This window comes from Pistacia vera, unplaced genomic scaffold (assembly GCF_008641045.1).
Source record: "Pistacia vera cultivar Batoury unplaced genomic scaffold, PisVer_v2 Contig367, whole genome shotgun sequence".
Lineage (NCBI taxonomy): Eukaryota > Viridiplantae > Streptophyta > Magnoliopsida > Sapindales > Anacardiaceae > Pistacia > Pistacia vera.
This window is the reverse complement of record NW_022196187.1, coordinates 247,541-256,043: the sequence shown is the minus strand read 5'-3', so window position 1 is coordinate 256,043 and position 8,503 is coordinate 247,541. Positions and strand designations below refer to the sequence as shown.

The 8,503-nt window shown below is 34.1% G+C and overlaps 1 long non-coding RNA gene across 1 annotated transcript; it reads right to left on the bottom strand.

Moving 5' to 3' along the window:
- Nucleotides 1–2,019: 2,019 nt before the first annotated feature.
- Nucleotides 2,020–5,635, bottom strand: LOC116140270. The gene is made up of 3 exons (XR_004129598.1): nucleotides 5,531–5,635; nucleotides 2,659–2,774; nucleotides 2,020–2,310 (listed from the first exon to the last, which is right to left on the bottom strand). It is a non-coding gene; the product is annotated as an uncharacterized LOC116140270 (long non-coding RNA).
- Between the last annotated feature and the right edge of the window lie 2,868 nt (nucleotides 5,636–8,503).

Below are 8,503 nucleotides of genomic sequence, written 5' to 3'. Positions count from 1 at the left end.
TCATATCAATTGCTAGACGTGTATGAGCATATCTCAGGGGATAAAGAATATAAAGAGATGCACCTACTGATAAACTGATTGTTGCGACCAATCTCTTCAGGTAGTCACTTTTGTCTGGCTTATGCTTCAAAGGTCACTCCAAATAAGATTCCGTAGCGGTGTTTTGAGCTTGTTTTTACATTTAATTTTAAAATATCAGGCCAGGATTCAGTGACATTAACCAATCAACAACGAATCTTTTTGCAAGCTCATGATTTCAAAATCGGGCAGATGCTACGTTAATGATTCAATATGAAGACAAATGAGATTAAAAGATAGGAATTCAAGGATATGTATAGTGTTGCCCCTCCAAAAAGAAATGACACCTTCATTTCTCAATGTTATAAGAAAGCAATCACCAATTCCCTTATAAGGATGGGATAATCGACTGATTTTTATAATCTCATTCTGGCACTGGATCAAGAGTTTCAATCGCTCAATTAGGGCAGTTGCCATCCTATTGAGAAGCCCCATCTTTATGATAAAATCATCGTTGCCTTTCTCTTATGGGACTTCTAAAAAACCTGTTGACATTATTGGTGTTATAGAAGAGATGAAGCACTACCTTTACATGCTTGATTTAGAATGGGTAAACTCCCCTTAACATAAGCAAATGCACCACAAATTTTTTTATCAAACTTCAAGCATTCCATAAAAACTCAAAGAAAAATGATGAGACCATGCAAAATCTGTTCCACTTTTTCAAAATATCTGAAAAAGGAACACAGAGGAGAAAAAAGTAAAAACAATGGAAAATAACATAAACATGAATCACCTTAAATCGCGTAAACAATAAAGCAATGTTATAAGTGTGAGCCATAGCCTCAAAATTTTGCAGGGTTATTTTCTGTAGATGTTGCTTGAACCCAGATTGATGAAAGCAAAAGACTCACTTGATGGCTACTCAGTCGGAAGGAAGTTATCTGCGGAAAATAATTTAGATAGGTAGATGATTAAACATAATTACTAAAACACTCTTTAAATTAAAATTATAGGATTTTGGGGTTTCATACTGTTTTTCTATTAGTCAGAGCACACATAAAGCTATATGACTGACTATGAGAGTGTTTCGCATCACATCTGGTACCCGACTTTCCTCCTATAGTCCTCAATCCATTAGTTTTTCTTTTTCTTTACCTTCATCTTGAAAGGAGAAACTTCCACTTCTTACTTTCTATGACGCAGAGACTGGCAAGATGCTAGAAACAGCTTGTAAAGTATCCTTGCCCTGATCTGACCCCAAGGGGAGACTCGAGATGGCATTAGCACAACATAAACTACACTATGCGCCCCAACTCAGGTTTCATGGTCTGGATGAGCCATTGCTAGGAGTAGACCTGGCAAACAGGCGGGTATGGTCCGGGTAGCAACGGGTCGCGGGTGGAACGGGTCACGGGTTAACGGGTGAAAAATTCTCACAGGTCGACATTTTTATGATTCGTACCTGCCCGTGCGGGTACGGGTCACCTGCGGGTCACCCGTGAAAATGGAAGCAGCCTTTTACATTTTTCATATTTTTTACTGTTTTCCATATTTTTGTTATTTTTTACTGTTTTTTTGTTATTCAAAATTTCAAATTACATACTAAATTATATTAATTTAAAAACTTGATATAAAATTCATTTATTAAACTTATTAGTTATTAACTTATTATATTAAATAAATGGATGATTAAATTAAATTTGATTAGATTTCACCAACATTATTAATTCAATATTAATATTTTTCATATTTATATCAAACTCCACCATATAGATAATAGAATTAATAAACCCTAAACATACATAGTAATTACTAATTAGTAAACACTAAACATATAAAATTGTTTAACATTCAACATACATAACATAGTAAACACTAAANTATTTCGCAGCAGATATAAGTACCAAAAACCAATTAAATTACAACAGTCTGCATAAATAGATTTTAAGCATCATAAGAAAGAAGAAATTATAAAAAGAAACTTAAAAGAACTGGCCATAAAGATTAACTTGCATTAAGTCTGATTGTATGTGTATCTAAATGTGCATTACAAAGCTAGGTAAATAAACTGTACCATGTTATAGAGAGCTTGCATTCCAGCAGGAATGTGCATTAAGTCTGTGCATTCACAAAGTAATACACTAGGTAAATAAACTGTACCACGTTTGCGAGAGTTTGCATTCCAGCTGAACGTAGGCGTAGAGCTCTTTCATCATCTCCCACTTCTTGAGCCAATTGACAAAGTTTAGGAATAAGACCTCCTAAGTTGAACATGCATGTACTATCCATCTACTCTCAATTCAATAAGTCATTATTAGTTCATAAACATAATAAATATCATGTTTATAGTTTCTACTATTTGGTAGATGTAATTTAGTGCCTTCAAATGAATTATCCTACACTGAGCACATCAAACGTATTTAACAGGTTTCAAGCCATCACATTTTTGAGCACCCCATCATTGCTCCCACTCCTTGTAAAATGTAACTAAAAAGTTTATTGATGGGATGGCAGGTTATTTTCAAATGTCTTTTATTAGTGCGCTCCCTAATCTAACATGCATTACTTGAGCAATCAAGCTGAAATATGTCAAAATTAATCTCATGGCTCTAACTTCACTTTATATCCATTGCGCACCTGACCATTTAATAAAATCAACAAGAATACTGCAAGCCAGAATCCGCATTTCGTCCTGTCGAGTTTGCTCCAAAAGAGTCCGAACAATCCCTAATAAACTACTGGCAAATAATGGCCTGCAAGAACAGTGAACTCTAGCAAATGTCCTCATAATGAAGAAAGAGTTTGCATATTCAAATAGGACAGAAAAATTGCAGAAATAAAACAATGATGCAATATAACTGTGAAATCAAGCAACAAAAGAATAAACAATGAATTTATAAGATATCATAAATATCAAAGTTCCTTCCACATATTTAAGGAAGAGAAGAACTATAAAAGACTCCCTACACTTATAATAAAATGTACATTCAATTGTTGTGACTTGTATTATAATGCTTCCTTCTGTTCTTAGATCCAGTCCATATCTAAGAAGGGAAAAAAAAAAAAAAACTAAGAAAGAGAAAACAAAGCAATAGAAATAATGATAGTGCCTAAAGAAAATAGAGAAAAAGAGCAATTCGTAAATCCCAGAACCATACTTTTTTACTTACATACCAGATACAAGCAAGAAATGTAAACATACTAGAAGTAAATCAATATATTCTTTTTTGGCTAAGGAACTATAAAATTACACTAATATGTGCACCTGGTGTCCACTAAATNACAAAGGGCCTGTTGACAAGTAGAAGAAGTGACAAACAATGTGGTCCAGAATGGTAATGCAGAGAACCAGCTTGCTACTAGAAGCAGATTTCATGTTCAATCAATGTCTCCCGCAAGCAGGAAAAAGTGATGCCACACCCACATTCTTAAACAAGGAATGCAAGTCCAAAGCCAAAAATTATTCTTATTCACAAGTAGAAGAAGTGACAGACAATGTGGGCCTGTTAGATTTTAATTAAAATTGATTAGGTCTTTATTATCTCCCATGTAAGGACTAGAAGTGTAGGACTTGGACTACTATGTACGTAACCTTACCAAATCCATACTTCAGCAATCACGTTAAGTCCTCTCATCAAATGCCTTAGAGAAGTTTAAAAGTAAGAAAAAGTAAAGGACTACAAAATAAGTGTACACAGCTAAAAAATGGTTATGGCATTTAGCAGCAGATATAAGTACCAAAAACCAATTAAATTACAACAGTCTACATAAAATTATTTTAAATTACAACAGTCTGCATAAATAGATTTTAGGCATCATAAGAAAGAAGAATTTATAAAAAGAAACTTAACAGAATTGGCCATAAAGATTAACGTGCATTAAGTCTGATTGTATGTGTATCTAAATGTGCATTTACAAAGCTAGGTAAATAAACTGTACCATGTTAGAGATAGCTTGCATTCCAGCAGGAATGTGCATTAAGTCCGTGCATTCACAAAGTAATACACTAGGTAAATAAACTGTACCATGTTTGCGAGAGCTTGCATTCCAGCTGAACGTAGGCGTAGAGCTCTTTCATCATCTCCCACTTCTTGAGCCAATTGACAAAGTTTAGGAATGAGACCTTCTAAGTTGAACATGTATGTACTATCCATCTACTTTCAATTAAATAAGTTCGTATCGTTTCATAAAGAAAATAAATATCATGTGCACAGTTTCTACTATTTGGTAGATGTAATTTAGTACCTACAAATGAATTATTCTACACTGAGCACATCAAACATATTTAACAGATTTCAAGCCGTCACATTTTTGGAGAGCCCCATCACCACTCCCACTCCTTGTAAAATGTAACTAAAAAGACTCCCTACACTTATAGTAAAAAGTACACTCAATTGTTGTAACTTGTATTATAATGCTTCCCTCTGTTCTTAGATCCAGTCCATATCTTAGAAGAAAAAAAAAAAACACTAAGAAAGAGAAAACAAAACAATAGAGAGAATGACAATGCCTAAAAGAAAATAGAGAAAAAGAGCAATTCATAAATCCAAGAAACATACTTTGATACTTACATACCAGATACAAGCAAGAAATGTAAACATACTAGAAGTAAAATCAATGTATTATTTTATGGATAAGGAACAATAAAATTACACTAATATGTGCACCAGGTGTCCGCTAAACCAGCACAAAAAACCTGATAGGGGTATCAAAAGCTAAACAAAATCTAGAATAAATTTGTGATTTTAAATCTAATTTTAGAGCTGGTACACCAAATATAGTACGTCTAGGAAATCCACTAGCCACAAATAAAAAGGGAAGATGTACTCTTAATACCATATAATAAACATTATCATAGGTGACAATAACATATCTTCAGTATATTTAGTTTCCTACATGAGCTTGCTTTCAATCTTCTTGCCCTCTTCTAACAAGGATATTAAATCTTTCATTATGCCTTCAGAGAAAGTATAATCATTGACATTAAAGAAACACAAACATAAAAGCAGCAGCCTTCAAAATGGAGTAATGTTTAAAGCAAGAAGTTCATAATAATATTTTCATGTTTCTTGACAATAAAAACATATACATTTTTTTAAGCCAGGTAAAAGTACATTCCTTGGTAACTAAACATGTAAATAATAGGCACAATTAGACACAAGTCATGTTGTATCCATTAGCGTCTACAACACCAATTTTTTAATTCAAGGAGTATTATGCAAATCATAGATAGCATTTCTTTTTTTTTTTTTTGTTCCAGGAAACAACAAATTTTGTATTATGAAAAAATAACAAACAAAATAACGAACAAGCTGACCAACAAAAGAAGGACAAGCTGTCCTAAAGTTTCAAAAACTATAGAAAAGTCAGCTCAAATCTATTGACATATGAAACCCTAACCTAGAAATCAAGAAAAACCTTTTCCAATTAGGTTTTTGAAGCTCCCAACTTTGAAGAATAAAGAACAATGAAAGATTAAGAATAGAAAAGAAAAATACATCACACTTACTTCTGCTCCTTACATGACCATAAGAATTTCTTAGAGATGCAGGCCACAACCTTTACAGATCCAAAGTTCTCTTTCCGTAAATCCTTGTAACATCTTTGCTCAAGCCAATTAGTAATATGTGCAGACAAGATACTGAAAGATTAAGAATAGAACTGGATAGTTAAATCGAAACAAAACCATATACTGTGAGATAATTTTGGATCCAGATGTTGTTTAGATCTCAAACCAGGTCAGTATTCTCAGCATAATTAACAGCACTCACTATAATTTTTTATTCATTTGGATGAAACTGGAACCAGAATCACTTGTGAGAACGAAATTTGAATTCTTGATAAATTTATGGTATAGCAGTTATAGAATAGCACAGAAGGCTAAAAAAAAAAAAAAGGCCACAAACAACACAAGGCAAAAGTAACTAAAAGTTTGGCAGAAGTGGAAAGGGATTGGTGAAAAGAGTAGCTTTAGTAACCATTTTACTTTTGAAAAAAAATTGCATTTCAGTCTCAAGTAAAAGATAAAATGGCTGATTTGCTCAGTTTGGAAGTTTTATGTATGCATCAAAATGCAAAGTAATGGGTCAACCAGAAGATAAAACATACCTTGGGAATTCGTAATGGGTTTTTCAAGCCAATTCACAAAGCTTACCATTTTTTCTATCATTTGGTTCAGCATCCTGCCCACAAATAAGCACATGAAATGCCTCAGTTTTCTTTTTAAGATTGTTCCTGTTTTCAGGAGATTGAGAGTGGAGGGGTGTGAATCAGAAGCCATAAAGAAATTCTGTAAAAAGCAGGGTAGATACTAAAAGTGATAAGCTCGATATTTCTTGACATCTCTATTGCCAGCATTCAAGTTCTCTTCTAAAATGTACAAGATTTCTAATGACGTAACTGAGTAACCTTATTTGTACTGCTAGCAGCCGAAGCAACAATAAACCTTCCACTTTTTTGAAACGTTTCTATGATACGAAAACAAATTTCACATGTTTCAAAACACTGCTAGAAACATAGCTAAAATATCTCAGCAAACCAAACCTTAACTAAAAACCCATCTTACAGACAATACTCCATCTTCATTCCGAAAACACAAAACAAGTTAAAAATTAATCCATACATACATTACCAAGACCAATTAAACCAATACAATTCTCATATACTTTCAAAGCTTAAGTTCAAGTGACATTACACAAGCTATAAATCCACCTGATTACAGGGAAATAACTCTGCCAACAACATTTTGTATCGCTTCACAGCCTGTCTTGACCTTGCACGCATTCAAGGACCGAAAAACAGAAAAAACAGGGGTTTAGCTAAAGGTCCTGCTCAAAATACACCAATAGAAGAAGATTTATTAGTATGCAGAAAATCTTCCATGAAATTGGTTAGATCAACATAAATAAAATAGGCATACTGTCAGGATGTAACGACCACTGATTTGCACACATAGAAGCCAAGAAACTTTCATCGAAAACTGATTGAATGATCCCAATTCGAGATAATGAGGAAAAAAAGGCATTGAAATTAGACTTTCAAGAAAAGTTTAAACATTAAGGGCTGGAAAGATGAACCTAACAGATGATGCACCATACTTGGAATTCAAATATATGACTTTACTTTTGTCTTACTGGATTTAAATATTAATACTTATAAACTTAACTGGAAAAATGATTAAGACTTTGAAATTTAAACAAACAGGAGATATGACATTCAAGAAGACAACATAGACACATCTAAATAGTCATTTTGAACTTCAAACATGCAGTAGTACATGGTAAATTAAAGGAGTGCATGTTGGCATACAGCTAGGGACTAAGCCTTCAGTAATTTGAATCAATAAAAATTTGCTTGAAATTCTACTAACTTCCCCAAAATTACTTCTATGTTAAAGTGACAATTCCATAACAGTTACACAGTTACTTACAAAATGAAGAGAATTATGGAATTCTTAATTCTTATTAAACATGACTAAATACAAAGAATTTATACAGTAAAAAATTGTTATTCTAGGAAGTTAATCCCCATAAATCATGAAACAATTAACTACTAATTTACACCTAATTGATTATAATTACTCCCTATGATTACTGTTATCCCTATAATTATTGCTAAATTCAAGAATCCTGGGATTTCAATTAAATCTGAAATTCCAACACTCCCCCTCAAGCGGGGGAGTACATATTTTCCATCCCTGGCTTGCTTATAATCCTTTGAAATGTGGAACTTGTCAATCCTTTAGTTAAAACGTCTACTAATTGACCCTCTGTAGAAATGTAGGGAGTGAAAATTAATCCGCTCTCAAGCTTTTCCTTTATGAAATGTCTTTCAACTTCCACATGTTTAGTTTTGTCAAGCTAAACTGGGTGAAGAGGCCAACGATTTGAAGCTGCAAGAGAAATGAATAGTCGGACAAAGGTCATTTTAGCCACTGGAGAGAATGTCTCAGAATAACCAATACCATACGTCTGGGCATAACCTTTAGCAACCAAACGAGCTTTCAATCGAGCCACAGTCCCATCGGGATTAGCCTTCACTGTGAAAACTCATTTGCACCCAATAGCCTTTTTATTTTCAGGCAACCCCATTAGAACCCATGTATCATTATGATCTAGAGCTAACATCTCTTTTTCCATAGCCCGTCGCCACCCATCATGAGCAATTGCTTCAGACATAGAGTTGGGAACAGACACAGAGTCTAAAGAGGCAATAAAAGACTTGGAAGATGAAGACAGAGAGTGATAAGTACAGGAGCGCTTACCTTTACGAAGAGCAATGGGAAGATCATGATCATGGTCAGAGGATGGCGGAACCGGATCAAAGGACGAGGCAGTCGATAGGGGCAGTGGATCAGATGTTGCTGCAGGTGTCTCATGGTGCTGGTGAACCCTGCGAGAGTATACCTGGGTGATAGGAGGACGAGATGGTAAAGGACTATGATGGGTAATGTGGTAAACAAGAAAATCATCAGGGGGTGCTT